Source organism: Pelodiscus sinensis, chromosome 2, assembly GCF_052426305.1.
Source record: "Pelodiscus sinensis isolate ZL-2025 chromosome 2, ASM5242630v1, whole genome shotgun sequence".
NCBI classification, from domain to species: Eukaryota; Metazoa; Chordata; order Testudines; family Trionychidae; genus Pelodiscus; species Pelodiscus sinensis.
The window spans coordinates 76,609,272-76,632,073 of NC_143053.1; the positions used below are offsets into that span (position 1 = coordinate 76,609,272).

General features: G+C 43.0%; 1 long non-coding RNA gene across 1 annotated transcript in view; it reads right to left on the reverse strand.

The window, feature by feature from the left end:
- The window catches only part of LOC142827094 (uncharacterized), a 37,189-nt gene extending 17,389 nt beyond the window's left edge, over positions 1–19,800 (reverse strand). Inside the window, exons 1-2 of the long non-coding RNA XR_012901504.2 lie at positions 19,515–19,800; positions 6,769–6,998 (exon numbers count right to left, since the gene is read on the reverse strand). This is a non-coding gene — a long non-coding RNA (uncharacterized LOC142827094). The remainder of the gene's footprint in view (positions 1–6,768; positions 6,999–19,514) is intronic.
- Positions 19,801–22,802: the final 3,002 nt, after the last annotated feature.

Sequence of the window (22,802 nt, forward strand, 5' to 3'; positions counted from 1 at the left end):
TATGAGGTTTAGTAAACAAGCTCACCCTCCTTACCAAATTAATAGTAGACAAACCTGTCTCATTGGGAAAAGTCATTTAGCAGGAATAAGGAAAGTAGAGCAAACATTGGAAAGTTACTAGGAATAAGAAACATTTTCCTTTGAAAGGACAAAGCAAGTGATTTGAGGGAATGTGAAGATAAAAGGTGGACTCCATGGGAGAATGGAAGGAATTTAAGTGATGGTTGTAATATGTAAAGGGAAATCTTGTTTTAAAAATGACACCTTGTTTCTTTGCAGCCTCTTCCTTAAGCACTGTGCAAACGATCTATGCAAAGAAACAATCAAATGTAATTGTTTTGTCTATGAACACCTTTGTTAAATCTGCAAAGGAAAAATTAGGGATTCTACTGAAACTTAAGTGGTTAACTGCATAAAGAATGAGCTCTATATTATAACTCTATTTTGTAGGTTTCAAATGAACTAGTTTTATTTTGTTTTGGATAATGTCTGCTTGCTTAAAATTGCAAACAGACAAGGCACAAATTGGTTAGTGCTTGTGTTGGGCACTCAAAGGACATTTAACTTTCTAGAAACCAAATTATTAGTTTAGAAACTCAAGCTTTGAAACTTAACTGTCTCTTTCAAGGCTGAGTTGATAACACTTTTGGCTTGCTTTTAAATTCAACATTATATGTGAATAAAGGCTGCCTGGCTATTTCAAAGGAAAGTGGACAGGGAAGGCTGTTGCTGTCTCAGCAGACATATCCACCGCACCCCTGACCACAAACATAGAAGGAACAGCTCAACTTGCAGAGCTGGCAGCAATCAATTAGCTTGTGAGGCAAGGGCCAGTACCATAGATTGGAATATTGGAAATGGATATACCAGCATGCAACCCCACATGCCTTAAGCATAAGTCATGTGTCCAAAAGAATAATACTCTAGCTGCACAAGCTAAATAACCTAGCAGATGCAGCAGTACAAATTTTTGCTGCCCAGGTGGATTGGGAACACCTGTACATTTGGCTACATGAAACCTTGGGACACACAGAAAGCGATTGAGCTGGTGCGGCAGTCACATGCCAGGGGGTGGCCTATCACCCACAAACAAGCCAAAGATCTGGTACAAGCTTGCACCCTATGTGCTGAACTTAGGAAACATATAACAGAAGGGCAATGGTTTGCCAGACTAAGAGATGGAAAAGCACTATGGGCAACCTGGCAAGTAGATTATATTGGTACACTACCCACCAGTAAGCAAGGGTGGAAGTATGTTTTAACTGAAGTGGAAATTGTTTCAGGAATTGGTTTTACTTACTCAACCCCAGTGGCAACAGGGTTGTTTACAGTCATGGGACTAAACGGCTTAATAGCCCTGTCCCAACACCCCAGTTTGGGAACACAAACCCATTTACTGCACTCCTACAAGGGAAAAGGAGTCTGAACCACTGCAGACGCTGGGCTAACACCAATAACCATTACTGAGGCTTGGATTATATCCAAGACCGGCAAACCTTATGTTTTATCACAGGAAACTGAGGCAATATCCCTGAACAGCGCTCCAGTGGGATGGATCCCTCCCAATGCTGGTGTGGATCCGGGAAACCACCATGAACTTTTATATCTATATATCGCTTGCTGTTGTAGCGCTTGCAACCACTGTTGTTAGTTACAGACTATTGAAATGAGACATGGCACTCCAACTCGCCATGGTCTTCTTCCTCATCCCAACTGCTACTGCTGTACCAGAACACCTTACTTGACTCCTCCACTGGACTGGGAATCGAGTTTGTCCCTCTCAGCCCAAATGACTGGTGAAACAAGAGTGACATCTTCAGATGGGGACCGGTATGGTTCGATGACAGCAACTACCGCAGTCCTCAAAATAACTTTGGGGGGAGGCAAGGGAAGTGGCAATGAACGGAATGGGATAAGACATGCTGTAACTAAGAATGTAAATAACTCATGGCTAAATTGGTTAGCCCAACAGCTAGAACTTTCCTTAACTCCTTTCCTACACTCTATTATGACCACTGTTTTAATTGTTTTGATTGTTGTACTCCTTTTCTGCATAACCCTATGTATTGTGCAATGCCTAGTTAATGTAGCTATCTCTTGTGTGCACATTCAATACACATAACCAGGAAAGATCCCTAGTCAATTCCTAGATCCTAAACCCTCTAATCAGGCCATTGGGTACTTTTAAATTCCTCCAAGGTGGGCAAGAGGCACTGGCAAGCCACCATCTTGCATTCCTGGGATGTGGTGTGTCGTATCAGGGGGTGGAATGTGGCCAGACAGCCTGCCTCCATATTATCCATCTTATTTGCCTCTCTGAAGCACAGGGCAGAGAAGGAGCAATAATATCAGCATAGTCTATGCTGGCTCATCTGATCCTGAGAAGCTGAAACACAGATATGTGGATAGAGAGTAGCTAAGTCAATAAGCTGGCCTCGAGGCTGCGGCTGGCACCTATGTTGATTCGAACACACACAGTCCCAGGAAGAGGAATTTCCCACTGAGAAAACAATGTCCTGTACTTCAAAATTTAATCATCTCAAATCTCTCTTACAAGTGTAAATTAAGTTCACAACTCCCTTGTAAGAACTGGTCTCACAGCAGACAGACCAGCATCAATTGGCAATTAAGATAAGAAAGAGAAATACGTGACCCCATGATTATAAAAGTTGGGCCCAGCACACACTCACTTTGAGTGTCATTCTACCCTCTACCTGCTGGTCGGGTTAGGTGTTTGACCTCCCGAGGTTCTATGGGGACGCCCACCTCGTATTTTCGTCTTTCCTAGGAATTGAGGGACCGGCCCTGGCCTGACATGCTGGAGTCGAGAGGCACAGAAGGGGGTAAAAATGGTACCTGGATGTGGTCCTCTGTCTTAAGTGTACACATAGAAAGAGTAAGCTGTTACTTGGTACCATTATTTCTATTTTTCTATCTTTATCTTCTTTGTAACCATTTTTAAGATCTATATTTTGCTAATAGTTAAGAAATAGAGCAATAGCCATTGCAACCATATGATTTATAAGCTTCCTCAATAAACCTGTAACTGTTTAAGCTTTAACCTGACTCCTTCAGTTGCTGTAACAGAACCAAGCACAATTTAAAAGAACTTCAGCCGGTCTAAAGGGACAGTTATAGGAAGAGCTTGGGCGTTTGGATCTGTGTCACTCCCAGGTGACAGGACCCACTGGGGCATCTTTCAGTCTTTCCTCAAGGCTGCCCGCTGCGAAGGAATTATGAAATTCTAGCAGCTGAAATCTAAGATGTAATAAGCTCTTCCTATATAACGGGGCGTCTGTTGGCCTGCTGGCCACCCTCTGCGATGGGACCCCGGTCCTAGCAGTAAAGGCACGGACGTTAAACCTTTTCTCGGAAACATACACACACACACTGCCCTGACCGTCGGCTGACAGCGCCTCGACCCTACCTGGGCGGTTGGTGAGTTACGGGGGAGTCCCCACCAACCGGGCAGTGACCGAGCGCCGCTGCCTTTAGGGGCCTGGGTCGGGACCTGGAGTGAGGGTGGGCCCAGGTCCCCCTCCTTCCTTACGGGCGTTCCACAGCGTCCCGGGAGACCGAGACTATAGGAGCCCCTGAACAAGCTCTGGACCTTGTTTAGTGACACAGGACAGTGGGGATTTGGGGTAAAAGGACACGGGTGAAGGGAAGGGGCGGGCAGGCATGCCCCGATGATGACAGGGCTGTAAGCCTGAGGGGCGGCCTGACCCATGACACCACTGATAGTGAAAGGTCAATTAATTGTGAAGATCATGTTATCTCATCAAACCATCCCCTTCATAAACCCATCTAGCTTTATCTTGAAGCCAGATAGGTCTTTTGCCCCCACTACTTCCCTTGGAAAGCTATTTCCCCTTGTGGTGGAAAAGCGGGATAAATTTGTCTCACCCTAGTTGGAGGCCACACGCAAGTGAGAAGCAAAATAAAAGATATTCACCTCACTACCCTCAAGCTCCACCCCAACAGTTTAGGGGGACCACGCTAGTAGATTCTGCCAAAAAAGAGGGGTTCAGAGTATGGGAAGGTGGCTGCTGTGGAGTGGGCTGTGGATGTGGGGCTGGGCAGCAGGCAGGCTGCAGGAGCAGGTGAAGAGTGAGGATTTGAGGTCCGGGCAGGATGTAGGGTGCAGGAGAGGGGTCTAGAAGAGAGGGAGGGTGCAGGAGCTGGCTGGGTGCGGGCGACAACCTGGTGCAACTCAGGTGGGATCATGTGGCTTCACATGGCTCTGTGCACTGCAGGGCACTACACCAGTCGTTCCCTTTAGCTCAGTCACATCAGACGGGGGGGCTTCTGTGTAGCATGCATATCTACTTGCCCCCTGCCAGGCAGAGCCTGCAAGCAGAATCTGGCTTTGGCATGCCTGGAGTGGGCCTGTGAGGCTTGGGACCCTCCTCCTTTCCCCCCCCACACCCACTGGTGCTCCAGCCATGGTGCTCCCCATGAGGCTGGAGCACTAGTGCCAGTTCATGCACCTGCAGGGGAGGGGTGGAGCCCCAAGTCTTGCCAGCTGGATCAGAGCAAGCCACAAACTGGATCCAGCCCATGGGCTGTCAGTCGCCCCCCCCCCCCCCCCGCTATAGCACAACAATATCTGTACTACCTAAATGCTGGGTCTGGGGGTTATCCAAGTGATTGGTTAGTCGTATTTGCTACATAGTCCTCATTTGGACAGACAGTCTGATCCCCCTGCTCCCAATTTAACTGGAACTAGTATTTTTCCCCGTTTCAATAAACTCCCAGCATATCCAATCACCTGCAGTGCTGTCTGGTGGCTGTCAGCATCCTTAAAATAATGCTGTTCTGCTGCAAATACAGCAATGTCTCCTCTAATCACTGCCAGACAGCTGGTACTCCCAACACAACCGCCAACACTAAACTGATCAGCCATTTGGATACAGAAAGAGAATGGCATGCTGGGCCCTTTAATTTCCATGGCTAGTACTTCCACATTAAAAGGGGGATGTTCCACAATCTAGTCCATGTTAAACAAGCCTGAGGTGACCTTAGGTTTTAGACCTCATTTGAGCCAAGGCTGGGGTTGTGTGTTTTATTGCATTTCTGTTTTGATCACTCATGTTTTTTATTTTCTTCGCTACATTCTAAAGAAAAAAAGTAGATTTTATCTCTTATATCAGATTCCAAGATTTTTCTGGTTCATTATGATATCACTGGAACTGTTTTATGTATTTATTGCATGTTTATTTAACTGTTTATTTTACACTACATTTTACAGGCTCCTTTAGAGTCAAGCTTTTGTAGTTTAGTGTTTTAAATGAGCTGCTTAATCTTATCAATTAAAAGCCGTTAAGCCAATCAATTTCAAAATTCATTTTAAAAATAACAACTCCCACGCAGGCTGAAAACTTCTGTGGCACTATAATCCCAAAGCTAATTTGTACGGCTGAAACTAAATAAAGGGCTCAGAGTTAACTTCAGATATACTTTGTGCATTTAGAATTCAAATTATCCTCAATGAATTAAATGTACTGAGTACCTAAAATTTTCACAACAGTGAAAGCTACTTAGCAAACATAATGCACTGAGAAGACTACGCACAAAGCTTTATAGGCATCAATTATCTATAGACCTGAAAAAAAAACACATGGACTTTTAAAGAAATGTATACTGCCCTAAAGTCCCTTGTAGTTTATATCATAGGGGTCGTTCTACAGGGACTGGAGTGGAATAGCCCTTCAAGGGAAGTGGAGTCAGCCCCCACCTGTGACTGCTGTAATTAGCTCCATCAGATATAATGTGTCTGAGACCAGGAATTGGCTGATGGGATCTGGTTTATCTATTTTGATTTTGGTTAATTTTGGTTTTGACAAATAAGCCCATCCTTCAGAGATGGCACAGGTGAGGACTTACCCCATAAATTTGCCTTATCCCCTCTCTCTCAATGCCACATGGTAGCTGCCACCACTCTCTGGCTGCCCAGCTCTGAAGACAGGGTGAAGAATGTGGTGGCTGCTGGCCAGGTGCCCTATTCTGAAGGCAGTGGGCCACCACCAGCAGCACAGTCAGAAGCCTGGTGGAGAGACACAGAGTCTGGCAGAATTCCCTGGCCTATAGCCCTGCTTGTTGGGGCATGTCACCCAGATAGGGTTACCACCTTTTCAACATGCAAAAATGGGACATGTACAGAATCCCCACTCCCTTCCATGTCCCCAGACCCTCCTGCCCCTCTTCCCCCTGAAGTCCTGTCCCTGGGTCAAGCTGGAGAGCCAGGCAGTGGCAAAACTGTCTAGGGAGCCCAAGCCACTGGGGAGACCCCAACCATCCACCTCCCAAGACTAGGTGCCAGGATGCCCAAGAGTAGCCACTGGCCCCTCAGCGGGGGCCACACCATCCAGAGCAGGTGCAGTGTCCAGGAATCCTCACAGTAGCCTGAGCTCTTTGGCTGGCTCTTGTTATGGCCCAGCTGCAGCTTCTGGCTTGGTCTAGGAGCAGGGCCTTGGGAGGAAGAGGAGGATCAGTGGGCAAGGCCTCATGGTAAGGAGGTCTAAGGGCCACCTCAGCTCCCTCCATTGTGAAAAAAACTGTTAAAACCTCTGAGCCTCAGGCAGAGGCAGAACAGGGTGTCATTCCACTTGTGACCAGGACTCGAAATGTACAGTCCAATTAGGGATGCATGGTCACCCAACACCCAGGGAAGTGAAGGATCCGGGGCTCCCAGCAGAGGCCCAGACTGATCCAGTCCAGACCAGGCTCCCCAAGGGATCTACCAGCTCCTTGGCTGGATTCACTCACCCAGGCAGTTGTTAGTGATTGTGAGCAGTCAAAGAACACCAGGGAGCTGAGGAGCAGCTGCAGCCTGGGACCCAGGGCACCAGCAGCAGCAGGAGTGGGAGACTGGAGAGCACTCCAGCCACATGCACCATGGCATCAGCCACTTCAGTGTCCAGATCTGTCTTCCGGCATCTGACCTGGCCAGGATTGAACCCTCACGGGAGAGACGAGGAGGCAGAACTGCCATTAACCTGAGGAGAAGAAAGAGGTGGGACTTTATGGTGAGGGGGAAATAGGTCCCCCAATTTTCTGTCTAGTCCTCCTCAGCCCCCTGCCACCAGCAAGAGACTGGTACTGCCCCTGCCATCCTTTGAGAAAGGGATCACAATTCCGCTGCAGCTGGGCGCTTTATCTGACGTACTGACGTACTGAAGGTTACCGTCACCTTTTTAGTTCAGATGAAACCAAACACTCATTTTTCTGGATGCAAACCATTGTGAATGTAAAACCGTGAGAGCGAAAATTGAAGGTCAGTTTAGAAAATCCAGTTTCAATGTGAACAGAATAGTAGATGACATACAACGCTATCCTAGCTAGTGGGAATGATCCAATAGGCCTGGGGAAATAGTAAAATGGCTTTCTCATGACACAAGACCATCTGAAGCAATTTTGTGTGTGTTATATGTATTTCGTCAGACCCAGGATTTATTTTCTCTCTCAGCAAGATCAAGATTTGGAGTCAGTAAAAAGCCAAAATTCCGATTTTTCTTAATCCTACCTGTAGGGCACAAAAACAACATTTACAAAGTAAAGATCCAACCAACCTCTTGAGATATAGTTACTGCTGTCTTATGTTTGTGGACAATTGTTATGGTTAATCCACCTTTAAAATCTTTGAGCAACTCAGAGGCTCTCTTTGCTATCAATTAGGAAGCTGTTTTGCTTTTTGCTCTTTCCCCAAGGCACCCAGCAAAACTGAGTAGTATAAATTCCTGGAAGATAGGTCCATCAATGGCTAGTAGCCAGGTTTGTCAGGGATGGTGTCCTAACCCTCGGCTTGTCAGATGCTGGGAATGGGGGATGGCCTGTAAAAATTAAAGATCCTTTCTTAACATTTATTATGCTGTTATTCTTATTCATCATTAATAATTCATTAAATTGGCCAGAAAACTTAAATACAGTAAAAAAGTTTAAATGCTAACTGAAGCTTCTTTAAGAAAATGAATAAATTTCCAAACTTTAACAATGCTAAAGTGACCAAAACCTCTCAGTGAAACGATCTAATGGGGAAAAATTAAATTGTCAGGAAAGTTCTTCAACTGTTAACATTAGTATTTCAAATGTCTTTGTTAAGAAAAAAATGAAAGTATGTTAAAATGTAGGTAGATAAAAGCACAGAATTTTCCACGCTTCATTTGCATAATTGCATCCGGCCACTATTTCGAAATACCCTATTTCGAGATAAAATACGCCATGTAGATGCAGTTATTTTGAAAGAAACCCCTTCTTTCGAAATAACCATTCAACCTCATTTTTTAAGGAGTAAGGGTTATTTCAAAAGAAGGGGTTTCTTTCAAAAGAACTGCATCTACACGGCGTTTTTTATCTCAAAATAAGGTATTTCGAAATAGCAGCCAGATGCGATTATGCAAATGAAGCACGGAAAATTCATATCCGCTCTTCATTTGCAATTTTGCTCGTCTGAATCTGCATTCCTCTCTCGAAAGAGGAATGCAGTGTAGACATACCAGGAATGTCTGGGGTCTCTGTTCAATTCCCCCACTGCCTTGCTGAATGATTTTTCAGTAAGACATTTCACTGTTCATTGCCTTATTTTTTTGATTTGTAATATGTGGATAGTAAGAACATAAGAACTTAAAAGTGGCCATACTGGGTTAGGCCAAAGGTCTATCTACCACAGTTTTGTGTCTTCCAACAGTGACCAATACCAGGTACCCCAGAAGGAATGAACAGAACAGTCAATCCACCCTCTTTTGTCCATTCCCAGCTTCTGACAGAGGCTAGGGACACTATCCCTGGCCATCCTGGCTAATAGTCGTTGAGGGACCTATCCTCCATGAATTTATCTAGCTCTTTTTTTAACCCTGTTAAAGTCCTGGTCTTCATGATATACTCTAGCAAGGAGTTCCACAGGTTGTCTATGTGCTATGTGAAGAAATACTTTCTTTTGTTTGTTTTAAACCTGATAACTATTAATTTCATCTGGTGACCCCGAGTTCTTGTGTTATGGGAACAAGTACATGATTTTTCTCTACACCAGTCATGATTTTATAGACCTCTACCATAACCCCCTTAATCTTTTCTTTTTTAAACTGAAAAGTGCCAGTCTTCTTAATCTCTCCTCATATGGCAACCATTCCACATCCTTAAGATTTTTTTTTTTTTTTTTTGCCCTTACATTACATGCTTACATACATCCAAAGTTGAGTGTGGCTTGTAAATCCATTCATTTGTTATTCACAGATAGTACCTGGAATACTAATGTAAAGTAGTGGTAGTAATAGTTTTAGCGTAATGGAAATATTTATAGGATTGAACTCTGCCTCTCTTTTGGAATATAGTGATTTTCGTTGATGTTTATTCTTATATCCTCTTCCTTCTGCATTTGAAATCCTTTCCCCTCTTCACAAATGCTGGAATGATGATCTAGAAACTAGGGCTGGGCTTTTTAGAATAACTCATTTTTCAATTAACTCTGTTCCTATCAAAGTCAAAGTCTTATAAGTGACTAAAATGTCCGAATTTTTGAAAATTCCATCCCAAACTCTATGTTTATTCACAGAAGAAGAAATTACACTAAGTTAGTGCACCATTTAAGATCAGCTCTGAAGGCTAAATTGAGACTGATAGTTCTTTGGATTTGTGCTGGGCCTTCTGTATAGAGGTAACTCACTTAGTCCAGGAAGATGGAAGAAATATTATTTTTTTTACAGGAATCCTCACTGATGTTCCTCAACTCTGATCTGGAGTGACCATCACTAGTCGTGAAAAATTGATTCACTCTTCTCGCTCCTTTAGCCCAGGAACTGTACTGAGACAGTCATAAAGAATGCCATTTAGTGCCAGCTATTGTGAAAAAATGTGCGTGAGAGCTAGGGGGGAGAACAACCCAAACCCCATATTTGCATCTAACAAATTGTTTATGGTTGTATAGTAGCAGGGATTTCTTATTGATCCCTACAGAAAAATCACATGATGCCCTGCAACATGATGTTTGATCACCTATAATTTGTTATGTCTGCATATTTACAGATGTGAATTTATCTAACCCACTTACATCAGTTACTTCCAGCTGCATTGAATAGAGAATATTTCAGCTAAAATGTTTGTCAGAAAATGCAGATTTGTGAGGAAGGCTTTTTACAAAGACCAAGAAAGGCTCAAAACTAGAGAAAGCAACAACAAGCTATAGCTAATAGTTTGTGGTTAGGGCCCTCACCTGGAATACAGGTTCCAGTCTGTGGCAGTTCTTTGTGTGTGTCTCTCTGACTTTTCTGCAAGGCCTCACTGTCATCCACATGGAAAACTAGAACAGAAAAGATTCACTAACGGCGGGTGGCCTAGTTTAGAGCAGTCCTACAGTGGTTCTAAGCATTGACAGGGTCATGGCAGGCCCTCAGACTCCGGGAGCTATAATGGATCCTTACTGCCCATCCCATCCCTCTCCTTCTCCTGCATTGATTAGAGCTGCATTGATCAAGCCCATTGTGTGTGGAGCGGAGGGGCAGTGTTTTGAATATGCCTTTCTGATGGGACATTTCATCAGGAGTTCAATGAGTTCAATGGGGATGGTTTGATGAAATAACATGATGTTGGTAACTAATTGACCATTCATTATCAGTGGGAAATAGGTCAATGGAGGGATGATAGGAATTACTAGAGAACTTTCTGGGTGCCTGGCTGGTGAGTCTTGCCCACATGCTCAGGGTTTAGCTGATCGCCATATTTGGGGTCGGGAAGGAATTTTCCTCCAAGGTAGATTGGCAGAGGCCCTGGAGGTTTTTCGCCTTCCTCTGTAGCATGGGGTACAGATCACAGCTGGAGGATTCTCTGCATCTTGTGGTCTTAAAAGTATTTGAAGGCTTCAATATCTGAGATATAGGTGAGAGGATTATTCTAGGAGGGGTGGGTGAGATTCTGTTGCCTGTACTGTGCAGGGGGTCAGACTAGATGATCATAATGGTCCCTTCTGACCTTAAAGTCTATGAGTCTATGAGTTTTCAGCAAAAAGAGTCTTGTTTAATATGTTTTAATTTTTAACCCTAAAGCATTTAACTGATCCCTGTCCAATGAAATTGCTTTAAGTGTCAGTGTGGAGATGACATCGGTAGCTGTCTTTAAAGCTGGTCTTGAAAGTCTCAAAATGGGAGTAAAATCAGTACCTCCTCCAGTCTCCAGTGCACATTGATTTTCAGGACACTTTTATTAATCATAAATACAAATGTTTTATATTGATTACAAGGTTTCTCTGTGCCTGGCTCAGCCCGAGCAGCATTATCTGTCTCAGAGCTGTGTACCAGAAATGGCCCACGAGTGCTTTGGGAAAGCAAGTCTCACAGAAACTACTGGCTATATGATTGAGTTCTACCACTTAAAAGCTGAAACCCCAGATTTCATAAGAGGAGGAGGGTTATTACTTCAGTACATCAAAACATCAAAAGGAAAGAAAAAGAAAAAAGGAAATGCCAAGTCATAAAGGTAAAGGTTGGAAAAATTATAGTTTCTAGATGCATTTCCATTTACTTGTCCCCGCTCATACTTTTGCAGCATGGAGTGTAGGTCATTTTCTGGAATTATCTGGGTATGTCTCAATTAATTCCCTGTCACTGTGGGAATCTCAAGCACCACAGTCTATCCTGTCCTTTGCTTGTGGCACATACTAGTTTAGTCTCCTATGGGCTGTAATGCTTTGGTCTAATTTTGTTTGTTGGGTTTAGTGTGTGGCAGTGGCATAGTCAGAAGGGGACACTTGAGTGGGCCCCAGCTTCAGATGGGTGAATAATGATGGGAGGCAGGAGTAGGAGAGAGAAGAGACTGGAGGGCCTCCCACCAACTAGCTTTGGAGACGGTGGGATGGAAGGGAGTCCCTGGAGTGGTGTTCGGGTGTTTGCCCCACTGTGCCAGCCTAGTGCCACTGCTGCGGAGCATGGGGTTGGTCCGTGGTGGCTTGTCCCACTCTACCTGCCCAGTGTTGCTGCTGAGGAGCACAGAATTGGGGGTTTACAAGTCCCATGCACCAATGCCACCCTCTAGCAAGCATGCTGTACAAGGGGAGCAAGACACGTCCCCGACTTGACTCCATGGTTGGAACACCGGAAGGGAAGAGTGGGGAAGGCCCCATGCCCTGACCTCAGACTTTAGCAAGGGTGCCAGGTAGACAGAGCGGAGCAAGGGCAAAGCTGAGATGGGGGTGGGTGGGCCTGGATAATAAGTGGATGGGGCACAGCCCACTCAGGCTTACCTGTGACTACACTATGGATGTGGGTGCATGCTGGTGATATGCAGGAGGTGAGAAAAGATTACCAGAGGGTGCCTTCGGGCCTTAGACTCAGACTCTTGAAGCTTTGTATTTATGTTTGTCTGGACAGTCAGATGAATTGATAGGCAGTAGCCCCAAAAGAGGTTTAGAATAAGTACTACCTCTCTCTATCACAATATCTGTATTTCAGTACAAATGTCTGAATTCAGTTGGAAAAGGTGCAAAATGAGGTAGGAAAACCTGATTTCCTGCTTACCCAGAAGCATACTTAGAAGGAGCATCCCAAAGGAATGAATCCAGGTTGCAGATACAAAATGCCATGATGACATCATCTGCCCATTCATACATGTTCCTTGTCTCCTCTTTTGCAGAGCATAAGTAGAGATTCTATTACGAACACAGGAAGGGGGTCACGCTTAAAGACGGTCATTCTTCTCCTTCCCCAGGGCAGATTTTAACTCACAGGCGCCCTACGCACATATGCAAAAGTCCCACTGAGGTTAATAGAATTTTTGTACACACAAAAGAGCAAATATGGAAGAAAGCCCCTGCACAAGGACATGAAAGAAATGTTTTTTGCCATAAGGGACTAAAATTCTTCCTGGATTTTATGCTGGCTGTGCAAAGGAAAGTAGAAGATTCTGACCGTCTGCCCACTGCTGCACACATCTCAGTAGAGCAAGCAAAATCTGAAACACATTCACTTTTTACATAGTAATGGTATGTACTGTAAATAAAACAGGACAATAAATGAAAATGCTGTGTGACAGAGCCTGAGCTGTTGTGAAATACCCACAGTTCCAGGACTGGATCATATCATGGTCCCTTCAGGCCTTAAAACCCCAAACTCTTTAACTGTATGACTGCAGTGTAGTGATGCTGATTTACACAAGCTGTGGATCTATCCCGTCATTTTATCCCACAGACTGGATGTTTTAATAATGAATGAATGTATAGTTAGGTCTTATTGCCCTTGCACTGTAGCAGAATCAAAATGACTGAAATACTTAGTTGTCAATGGGTTTGTTTAGTTTGGAAAAGAGAAGACTGAGAGAAGACACGGTAGCAGTATTCAAGTATCTAAAAGGGTGTTATAAGGAGGAGGGAGAAAAATTATTCTCCTTGGCCTCTGAGGATAAAACAAGAAGCAATGGGCTTAAACTGCAGCAAGGGACATGTAGGTTGGACATTAGGAAAAAGTTTCTAACTGTCAGGGTGGTTGAACTCTGGAATAAATTGCCCAGGGAGGTTGTGGAATGTCCATAACTAGAGACATTTAAGAGCAGGTTAGCCTCTGTCAGGGATGATTTAGACAGTGCTTGGTCCAGCCTTGAGGGAAGGGGACTGGACTCGATGACCTCTAGAGCTCCCTTCCAGTTCTAGAATTCTGTGATTCTATGAACAACCTGAAGAACAAATTGTAATCCCATCACTTGACATTTCTGATGGTGAGAAATACAGAGTAAAGTAAAAATCTTTCCTATTTCTTCTTTCTCAACAAACAAATCACTCCCATTCTTTTCTGTGACTCTTTTAGCATCATCCAGCAGGGTATTTAATTGGGAAATAGCTGAATGATTTTACCAGGAGCTGGGAAATCTAAATAGTTTAGTTTTGCATTGAGTTGTTAATGTAAATTCAACCAGTGAACAGTGCTTTCAGAAATGCTCACATAAGAAAACCCTCTCCCTTTACTCCTTGCTCAAAGCAAAAGGTAAAAAGCAAAAGCCTGGGGAATCCTCTGTGAGAACTAACTAAAAGAAAAATGGAAACGAGTCCATTGATTCGGAATCAAAGAAGCTTGGATGTATTTGACTCACAAACAACATTCATTGTATCTTTGGATCACATTCCATCCCAAGAAATATACAATCTATACTAATAACTATTTTAGACAAAGTATAGACACCTGGAAAATCCTACTGCTATCAACTCATATTTGTCAAGTAACTACACAGGTTGCACTTCCCAAAACCAGAATTCTCTAGTCCAGCAACATCTGTGGCCTGGCAGGTCCCCGGATGTTCCTGGATCAAAGAGCCCTGGTAGCCTCCAATCCAGGAGAGGCCAGGCTGAAGCAGTGGGAGAGGGCACAGGGGCTGGAGCCAACATCAGCCCCTACCAGTCCCCAACTGCCTACGGCACTGGGACCAGGTCAGGGCAGCCCCTAGTAGCACAGGATCGAGCCAGCGATAGCCCATGGCAGCACTAGCTGAGGCCAGAGCCTTGGGCAGCCCACAGAAGTGAGGCCAGAGCCTCTAGGCTGCCATGGAGCAGGAGCCCAAGCCCTTGGCAGCCCAGAGCAACATGTGGCCAGCGCACCGGACAGCCCAAAGAAGCAAGGCCAGAGCCCGCAGGTGACCATTGGGCTAGGACCGGAGCCCAGGACTTCGGCAGCCCCTGGCAACCCTATAGGGCCAGAGCCAGGCCCAGCAGCCCAGGCCAGTGTGGGGCAGGGCCTCTGACAGACAGCCTATGGCAGTGCGGGCTACTAGGGCACAGCAGGCAATCTGGCCAGGTCAGAGGCAGTAGGGCCAGCAATCCATCAGGAAGCCCAGCAGGAGCTGGAGGTAATCCTCCCACTTCTCCTCTCCCCCACCTGGAGCTGGCAGAGTCAGCAACTGGAGGCTGTGGCAGGGAACCTTCTCTAGTCCAGCAAATTCCCTGGTTCAGGGCCAGTCATGTCCCGAGTGTGTCGGGTAAGAGATGTCCAACCTGTATTATATATTAAATATTGATCAGACAATATTGTCTTTAGATTTGTGTTTTTTAAATCCTAACATTTGCTAAGTGGGTCCCACATTTTTCATTTATTTATATGCTGGGATGGTTTCAGTTTGCTTATAGATTTCAGCTTTTGCAGACTTCTATGGCTTAGAGATGGGTGAACTCAGTTTTCCCTATTTCTGAATACATTCACACATTATAGACTTAAACTTGAACATTATTGGGTTTGTGATGGGGTTAGGAGAGAGCGAAGAAGGAAGCAGAGAGTAAACAGAGAAAACCTGAAGCTCTTTGGGTTATGGTCTGGCATGTGGCTATATGCTTGTTTAACTCCTAGCACAATGGAGCCCTGTTCCATGACTGAGGCCTCCGTCTAGATGCTACCGCAATACAAATAAATCAACATAATCATCTTCCTCATGAGCAGAGGCAGTAAAATTTTCAAAACCACCTAAGTGACTTAAAAGGCTAAATCTCAGTCTCTTGATTGTTTAGGAGCATCAACCCCATTTGCTTGTGATGATCTTAAGTTCCTGAGTGACTTAGATACTTTTGATATTTTTATCTAAACAAAAAAAAAGATCAGAGAGTGAGCAGAGTGAAAAACAAATGCTGAGACCTGTGAATAACTGTGAGAGAGAGATAAGAAACAGAGGAGGGCAGAGAAAATACCAATTAAAAATAGTTAATAAATATATAGCCTGCCTTCACATAGCACAAAATTCCCATTAGCTAGAAATACTTTTGATTTAGTTGAATCATGACCCTGAAGGAGAAATTGACTTAAATTACAAGAAAAAATGTTTGTGGGCTAAGACTGATGTTGTGACCCCATACAAAGCAGTTTGTGAAGTCTGCCAAACTTCAATCCACAGAAGGTTCTCCAGTCCCTACAGTATGTCTCAGGGAAAAAACTCATACAATCCAGAATGCCTGTTTACAAGACTTCCCACTTCCCCTTGCTGTGTTGCCTCAGGATTTGTATTCCCTGATGATAACATATGATACACAACACATCTACTGCTGGGACCAACAGAGCAAGTTCAGGAATGTTACAGGGTGAAGTGGGAAAGTCATAGAAGCTGTCTGAAACAGTCGCAGAGAGTCATAGAAGACTTATTAAAATTTTCACTTTGAAATGTAATGCAATGATTTGGAAATGACAAAGTAGGAAATGGATGACTCAGGAGCCTGATGTTAAGCTATTCAACCTCTCACTTTTGGATCACCAGCAGGAAACATCTTTTCCATCCAATGTCTTGTTTTAGGACTGTGTGAAACAACACAATTTCATTTTGCAGAGAGCAAAGTGAACAGATTTCATTTTGAGTATGTGTATGAGTGTCCACAATTTGGACTTCCTTTGTGAACCCACCCTGAAAAAATACAGCTCAGTCAAAACCACTAAGATTCATTTCTTCCTTGTCAAAACTATTGTTAGCCAACATATACATTGTGGCTACGTCTAGACTGGCATGATTTTCCAGAAATGCTTTTAATGGGAAAGTTTTTCCGTTAGAAGCATTTGCGGAAAAGCGTCCATGCCAATCTAGATGCGGTTTTGTGCAAGAAAGCTTCGATCGCCATTTTCGCGATCGGGGCTTTTTTGTGCAAAACAATACCGCGTTGTCTACACTGGCCCTCTTGCACAAAGTCATTTGCACAAGAGGGCTTTTGCCCGAACGGGAGCAGCATAGTATTTCCGCAAGAACACTGACAATCTTACATAAGATCGTCAGTGTTCTTGCGGAAATTCAAGCGGCCGTGTAGACAGTTGGCAAGTTTTTCCGCAAAAGCAGGTGCTTTTGCAGAAAAACTTGCCAGTCTAGACGCAGACTGTATGTATTAGATGCTATATGACTATATATGTTACATTGTTATAGACATTATATAATATATGAATGTTAGCACAAATCTATGCTAAATAGTGTTAATTTCACTCTTTAGGAAATAGATATTCCACAATACCTTATTTGGCTATCATAATATCCTACAAGGCTAAATGCAGCACTTGGCACTAGCAAATATAAATCCTGTCAAAATCAAGACATATGTGAGTTTTACCCTGGTACAAGGTAGGGTCTTCATGGCCCAACTGTTTTGGAATGCTATGCTCAAAAACAAGAGATAAGGAATATATCCTGTTACCAGAAAAACAAGGTAAAAATAATTGATCAGTGAATCACAATCTTGGGTGAGTGTTTTAAACTTATAAACAGGCAGGGGAGTGTTTGGTGGGAGCACAACTTCTGAGTAAGGTGAATAGAACAGCACTGTGACAAACTGTTTCCCCAAGAGATTGGTTCATATTAACACTTTCTTTACTATACTATACCAATATTGATTTTTAATCAATAACTTGCCAAGTTACTTGGTCTCTTAAATACTCTTCATAATGAACCACAAGTCCTAAATGTCTACCTCAATTTGATACCATTCCACACTGGGAATTATTAGTTAAATTGGGGAAGATGGAGGTTAATATGAAAATTGGAAGGTAGGTAACGAACCGGGGAAAGGGGAGACTACAGTGAGTGATGCTGAAAAGTGAACTTCTAGCTGGAGGTAGGTTACTAGTAAAGTTCCTCAGGGATTGGTCTTGGGCCCAATTTATTTAACATTCTCATTAATGAACTTGGCAAAAAAAATGAAAGTGTAATAATTAAATATGCAGATGATTTAAAGCTGGAATATTTTGGCAGTCGTAGAAGATGTGTATTCCTTTAAAAACTAAAGTTCTCAGTAGAAACGGGAAGAAGTTTAATAGTACTAAATGTAAGTTCGTGCACTTTGGGACTTTTCTTCTATCAAATACCAATTTGAAGCAACAGAGGGGGAGAAAGACTTAGGTTATGATGGTCAATCACAGGATGACTATTAACAGTCAATGTAATGAAGCGATGAATAAGGCAAATGCAATCCTACGCTGCATCAGGTGAGATATTTCTAATAGAGACAGAAAGTTGTTATTACCATTATAGAAGGCACTGATAAGACCTCATCTCAAATATTACAGGGACACAACCAGATCCTTGGTTACATTTGGATTTGAAAGTGACTCTGGTGGCCAGAAGTGCCTTTTTCATCTGTGATCAGTATTAAAGCTGCATTGAGTTTCCTCAGATATGGGCCTTGCCACAGTTATCTATTACATTAACCTATAGGATGGACCATTATAATCTGTTCTGCTTAAATTGACCATTGACAAAGAAGTCTTGCCTTGTGCAGAATGTGATCACAGACACCACTGTCTGTGATCACATTCTGCACTAGGCAAGTCTTCTGTCTACAGAAGACTGTCCACAGGCACGAACTAGGCTGTTGCCTAGGGCCGTTGAGGGGTTTGGAGGTGGGGGCGCCGATAGTGCGCCGATCGCGCATTTCGCCTAGGGCGCCAGTTGCTGGCAGCTCGTCTAGGGCCGCTCCTGATCACAGATCACAGATGAAAAAGGCACTTCTGGCCACCAGAGTCATTTTCAACTCCAAGAGAAAACAAGGAACTAGTCAACTTGATCAGCAGAATAAGCCACCAGGAATTTGTTATACCAGTGATCCAAAACAGGATCCTGTTTACACGTTTGATTCATGTGACTGATCTTTAAAGCCCTTAGTGAACTGGATCCCGTGTATCCAAGAAGCCAAATCTCCCTCCCCTCCTCCCCATTCAGTAATATGATAGCTAGGTTCTTGCTAACTGTTGGGATGTGTCTACATTGGCAAGATTTTGCACAAAAGCAGCCACTTTTGCGCAAAATCTTGCCACCTGTCTACACTGGCCGTGAGTACTTGCGCAAGAATGCTGACGTTCTAATATAGGAAATCAGTGCTTCTTGCACAAATACTCTGATACTCCCTTTCAGGATAAGCCCTCTTGCGCAACTAGTCTTGCGCAAGAGGCCAGTGTAGACAGGCAACATTAATTTCTTGGGCAAGAAAGCCCGATGGCTAAAATGGCCATTGGAGCTTTCTTGCGCAAGAGAGCGTCTACACTGGCACGGATGCTTTTGCACAAAAGCACATCTCTTGCGCAAAGGCACATGCCAGTGTAGATGCTCTCTTATGCAAATACTTTAATGCAAAAACTCTTGCGTTAAAAGTATTTGTTCAAAATCATGCCAGTGTAGACGTAGCCTTGTAGTTGAAACATCTAGGGACTGAGACCAGATCTTTTTCAGTGGCGGGCCTTCAACTCTTTCCAATTTTCTCTGGTAGAGCCTGAATGCATTAACCCTGAAGGATGGACTAGTTTATCTATTTACCTAGGCTTTGGCTGAAGGAAGGTGTATTTATGATAACCAGAGCCTTTTTTAGCTGCCAGTTGCTTCCTTATTCCATATTACATCGAGACCACAAAGACAATTGTGATAAGAGTATTTTAAAAATTAGCAAATAAATAAAATAAAACAACAAACTCCTCACAACTCTTCTGTTTGGGGGTATATACAACTTCCCATGATTGAGACATCTAAACCCATAACCTACTGGATAAGTGTCCCATTCACAAACAAACAAACAAACAAACAAACAAACAACATATTACCATTATCTCAGGCCACAACTGCAATCTATTTTGGCTTCCTCAGCAAACAGGACAAGGTCAACCTATTACTCCTCCAGTTTGATACTCCTTGAGGTAATGATACAGGTTAGATCATTGGCTGGCAGTTACCCTGGTCATGTGTGCTCTGGAAAGGAGTGGGCTTCATTTCTTGAAACTCTCAGCAAAATCACAAGATATATTTTAAAGTAATGAAAATAAAACAGAGAGGCTGAATGTGAGAGGCTGTCTTCTGGTAAAATTACATTACAAATAAAATAGTTTTCTGGGTTTTGTCAGTTGTGTTTAGTTCCAGCTGAGTCCTGATTCACAGGTACAAAGGTTAATCCCAGCTGTGTGAATAAATTAAACAAGATGGGCAGATGCCAATCCACTCTTCCGAATCAAAAGGAAGTTTCACTATTAACCCCTTGGGTGCCATAATCCTTCTGGGTCTATGACCTTGTCCACTATCTCTATAACTCGGGCTTTAATTTACACTGTGATTTCACTTCTTCCTCCTTTTTTACACAGCCAAAAACACTCCCACACACCCCGGTTGCTGTTGTTAATTTTCATTATGGTAGAGCCAGAGAACCTGATAAATGATCCATTATACTGGGCACTGTATAGACATGTAACAAACAAAACAGTCCCTGCCCCCCAGGAGTCACAGTCTTGTGTGACAAACAGCATACAAGCACTGAAAAAAACTGATGAACAATATGGAGGTGAGTTGTGAAGGCGAAGGAACAATGTAAAAAACCAGAATCTCCCGTAAAAGCAGACGTCACAGTTAACAACATGCCTAAGTTAGTATTTATGTTTCTCCTGCATATGCTTTCACTTGCCTAGATGCCGAACTTCGCGCTTGATCTTTTCATTGTTGTGTTTGTAAGTCATGCCTTGCCTTGTTACATGGTTGCAAGATGCTGTGCCTACCTAACATACTAAGTAAATACTAATACATATGCAATAAACATTTCAAATATTAATTAAATCCATATATTGATTCAACACAATATTCATTAACTAATAAGAAAGATTGTTACTGAATCATAATATTTTGTGTTTGTATGTCATGTTCAGATTTTGTACCTGCATCTCAGGTAGTGGACGTGTGCATCTGCTAAGGTATTTCAAATCAGGACTTAATTAATAAAGCCATTGTGTATTAAACATCATCATCAAATTTTACGTAGAGTGACTGGGGCATGGAATAGCTAAATGGGTTCTCTAGGTTTACACAAAGAGGTGAAAATAGAATAGAATGAAATTAACGAGTGTTTAGGCTCCTAAATATTTTTAATCTCTGTCCCTTAACCATAATGCCTCCAAAGAGAAACAAGTCTAAGCTGGAAAGTCGGTGGATCTTGGGCTCCAAAGCCATTTAGTTTTTTGGAGAATTTTAATTTATAAACAAACAAAAGGGGATTTCTAAGAGGTCCTCTGGTTGATGTGATGGGGTGAAATACATCATGATCTGGAAATAGGTTCATAGTTATGACATAGGTGCAGTAGAAGTGCCTAATTAATTGCTTTGCAACCATAGGGGTGACATTGTGTGATAATTGAATGAACACCTAGGGCCTATAAAAGTTCAGTCTCAACGAAGAATCCACAGGGAATAACAAGGAAGGCTAGTCCTGTAAAGGGTGGACGTGCCAGAGTCTCTTAGACTCTAGAAGCCCCAGGAAGACTTCAGCGGAGCCAGGAGTGCTTGATACCAGAGTTGGGGAGCAGAAGTGGAACCCCAAGAAAGGGACTGAGCACCAGATCCAGAAGAGTCGTTGATTCTTTGTAACTTTCCACCCTACCTGGGAGGAATTTGGACTATCTGCTTCTCAGCTGGAGGACTGACTGGTGCACCGAGACAGCCTGCAGGGAGTGCTGAAAATGAAAATCCCTGTACCATCGTACACTGACAAGGGGGCCCATTGCCAAAGAGTACGGTACATGAGTCAGATCTATACAGATGTTCTGGTGGGAAATCGTGACTGACAGTTTCCGTTTCTAGAGATTTTAAACTTTTTCATCAAAACTTTTCAAACTGAAAATTGAAATGCAAGTAAGGTCTATGGTCACGTGTTATAATTCACATTAGCATCATGAGAGTCTATATTACTGATTTATTCTTGATTATAACACCATGATAAGCCAACTCATTCATATTATCTACTTATCTATGTCAGTCTATCTTATTTATGCCTATTTGCCAGAAACTGGGAATAGGCTACAGGAATGGATCACTTAATGATTGCCTGTTCTATTCATTCCCTCTAGGACACCTGGCATTGGCCACTGTTGGAAGATATGATACTGGGCTAGATGGATCTTCAGTCGGACCAGTAAAATCATTTTTATGTTCTTATGGTCTCCAGAGGAAAGTGATAGCTAATCAAACTTGAAAATGCTTTCTGAGAAGAAAATGAGCATATTGTGTTGGATAATTGGAAGAGTAGATGTCTGCCTAATTTTAATGCAGTTATTCCCTAAGAAATTAGATTATTCAAAAATGTTGTAAATACTGATCCCTCCTTGTTAGTTTATTTTATGTATTTTCAGATCGTTTTTTTGAGAGCTTCTGTTTTTGTTTCCAGAAATGAAACTAAATACTTATTATGGGCATTTAGGTATACTTTTTGATCTGAACCTTAGAGATTCTTAAAGAACTTAATCCAAAAACTTTTTTCAGGATTGAAAATGCAAGCGGGGAGAGGAGGAAGCAAAGTACTGATAGTAAATTACTCTTTCTTGTTTAGCAAAAGAGTTATCGCTATCTTCAGCTACATTCAAATATCACTGATCAAACAGAACCTTCCTACATTTTCTGTCATGCTTGCTAATTGTGAATAACGGCACACGATTTGGAATTTATGACCAGCAACACTTTGGGCAATGTTTTTGCTTTATAAGAACTGGGGAGAAGGGAGCTAAATGGGAGAGTAGAGAATGTGGCCATCACAAATTCTAGTCACAGGTTTCATAACATGCCAACTTTTTTCCCCATGACTACTACATTGGCTGGTTTTTTTTTCTAAAGAATTATAGATATTCTTTGCTAGTTCTTCTAGACACCCAAGGCACTTCTTTGTCTGCCATTCCCAGGGAAGAGCTCTTTTGCACTGTATTCATCTCCAAGTGGGGACTGCCAATTATAGCTCCACCTGGGCTCAGGAATAAAAGATGTCAAGCTGTAGCCTTTGTCCTTTTTTGACTGCTTTATACCGCTATTACATTGATTGCTGTTTGTCTCCCTGTAAATGGAGCCCTACCATTTCAATCCACCTC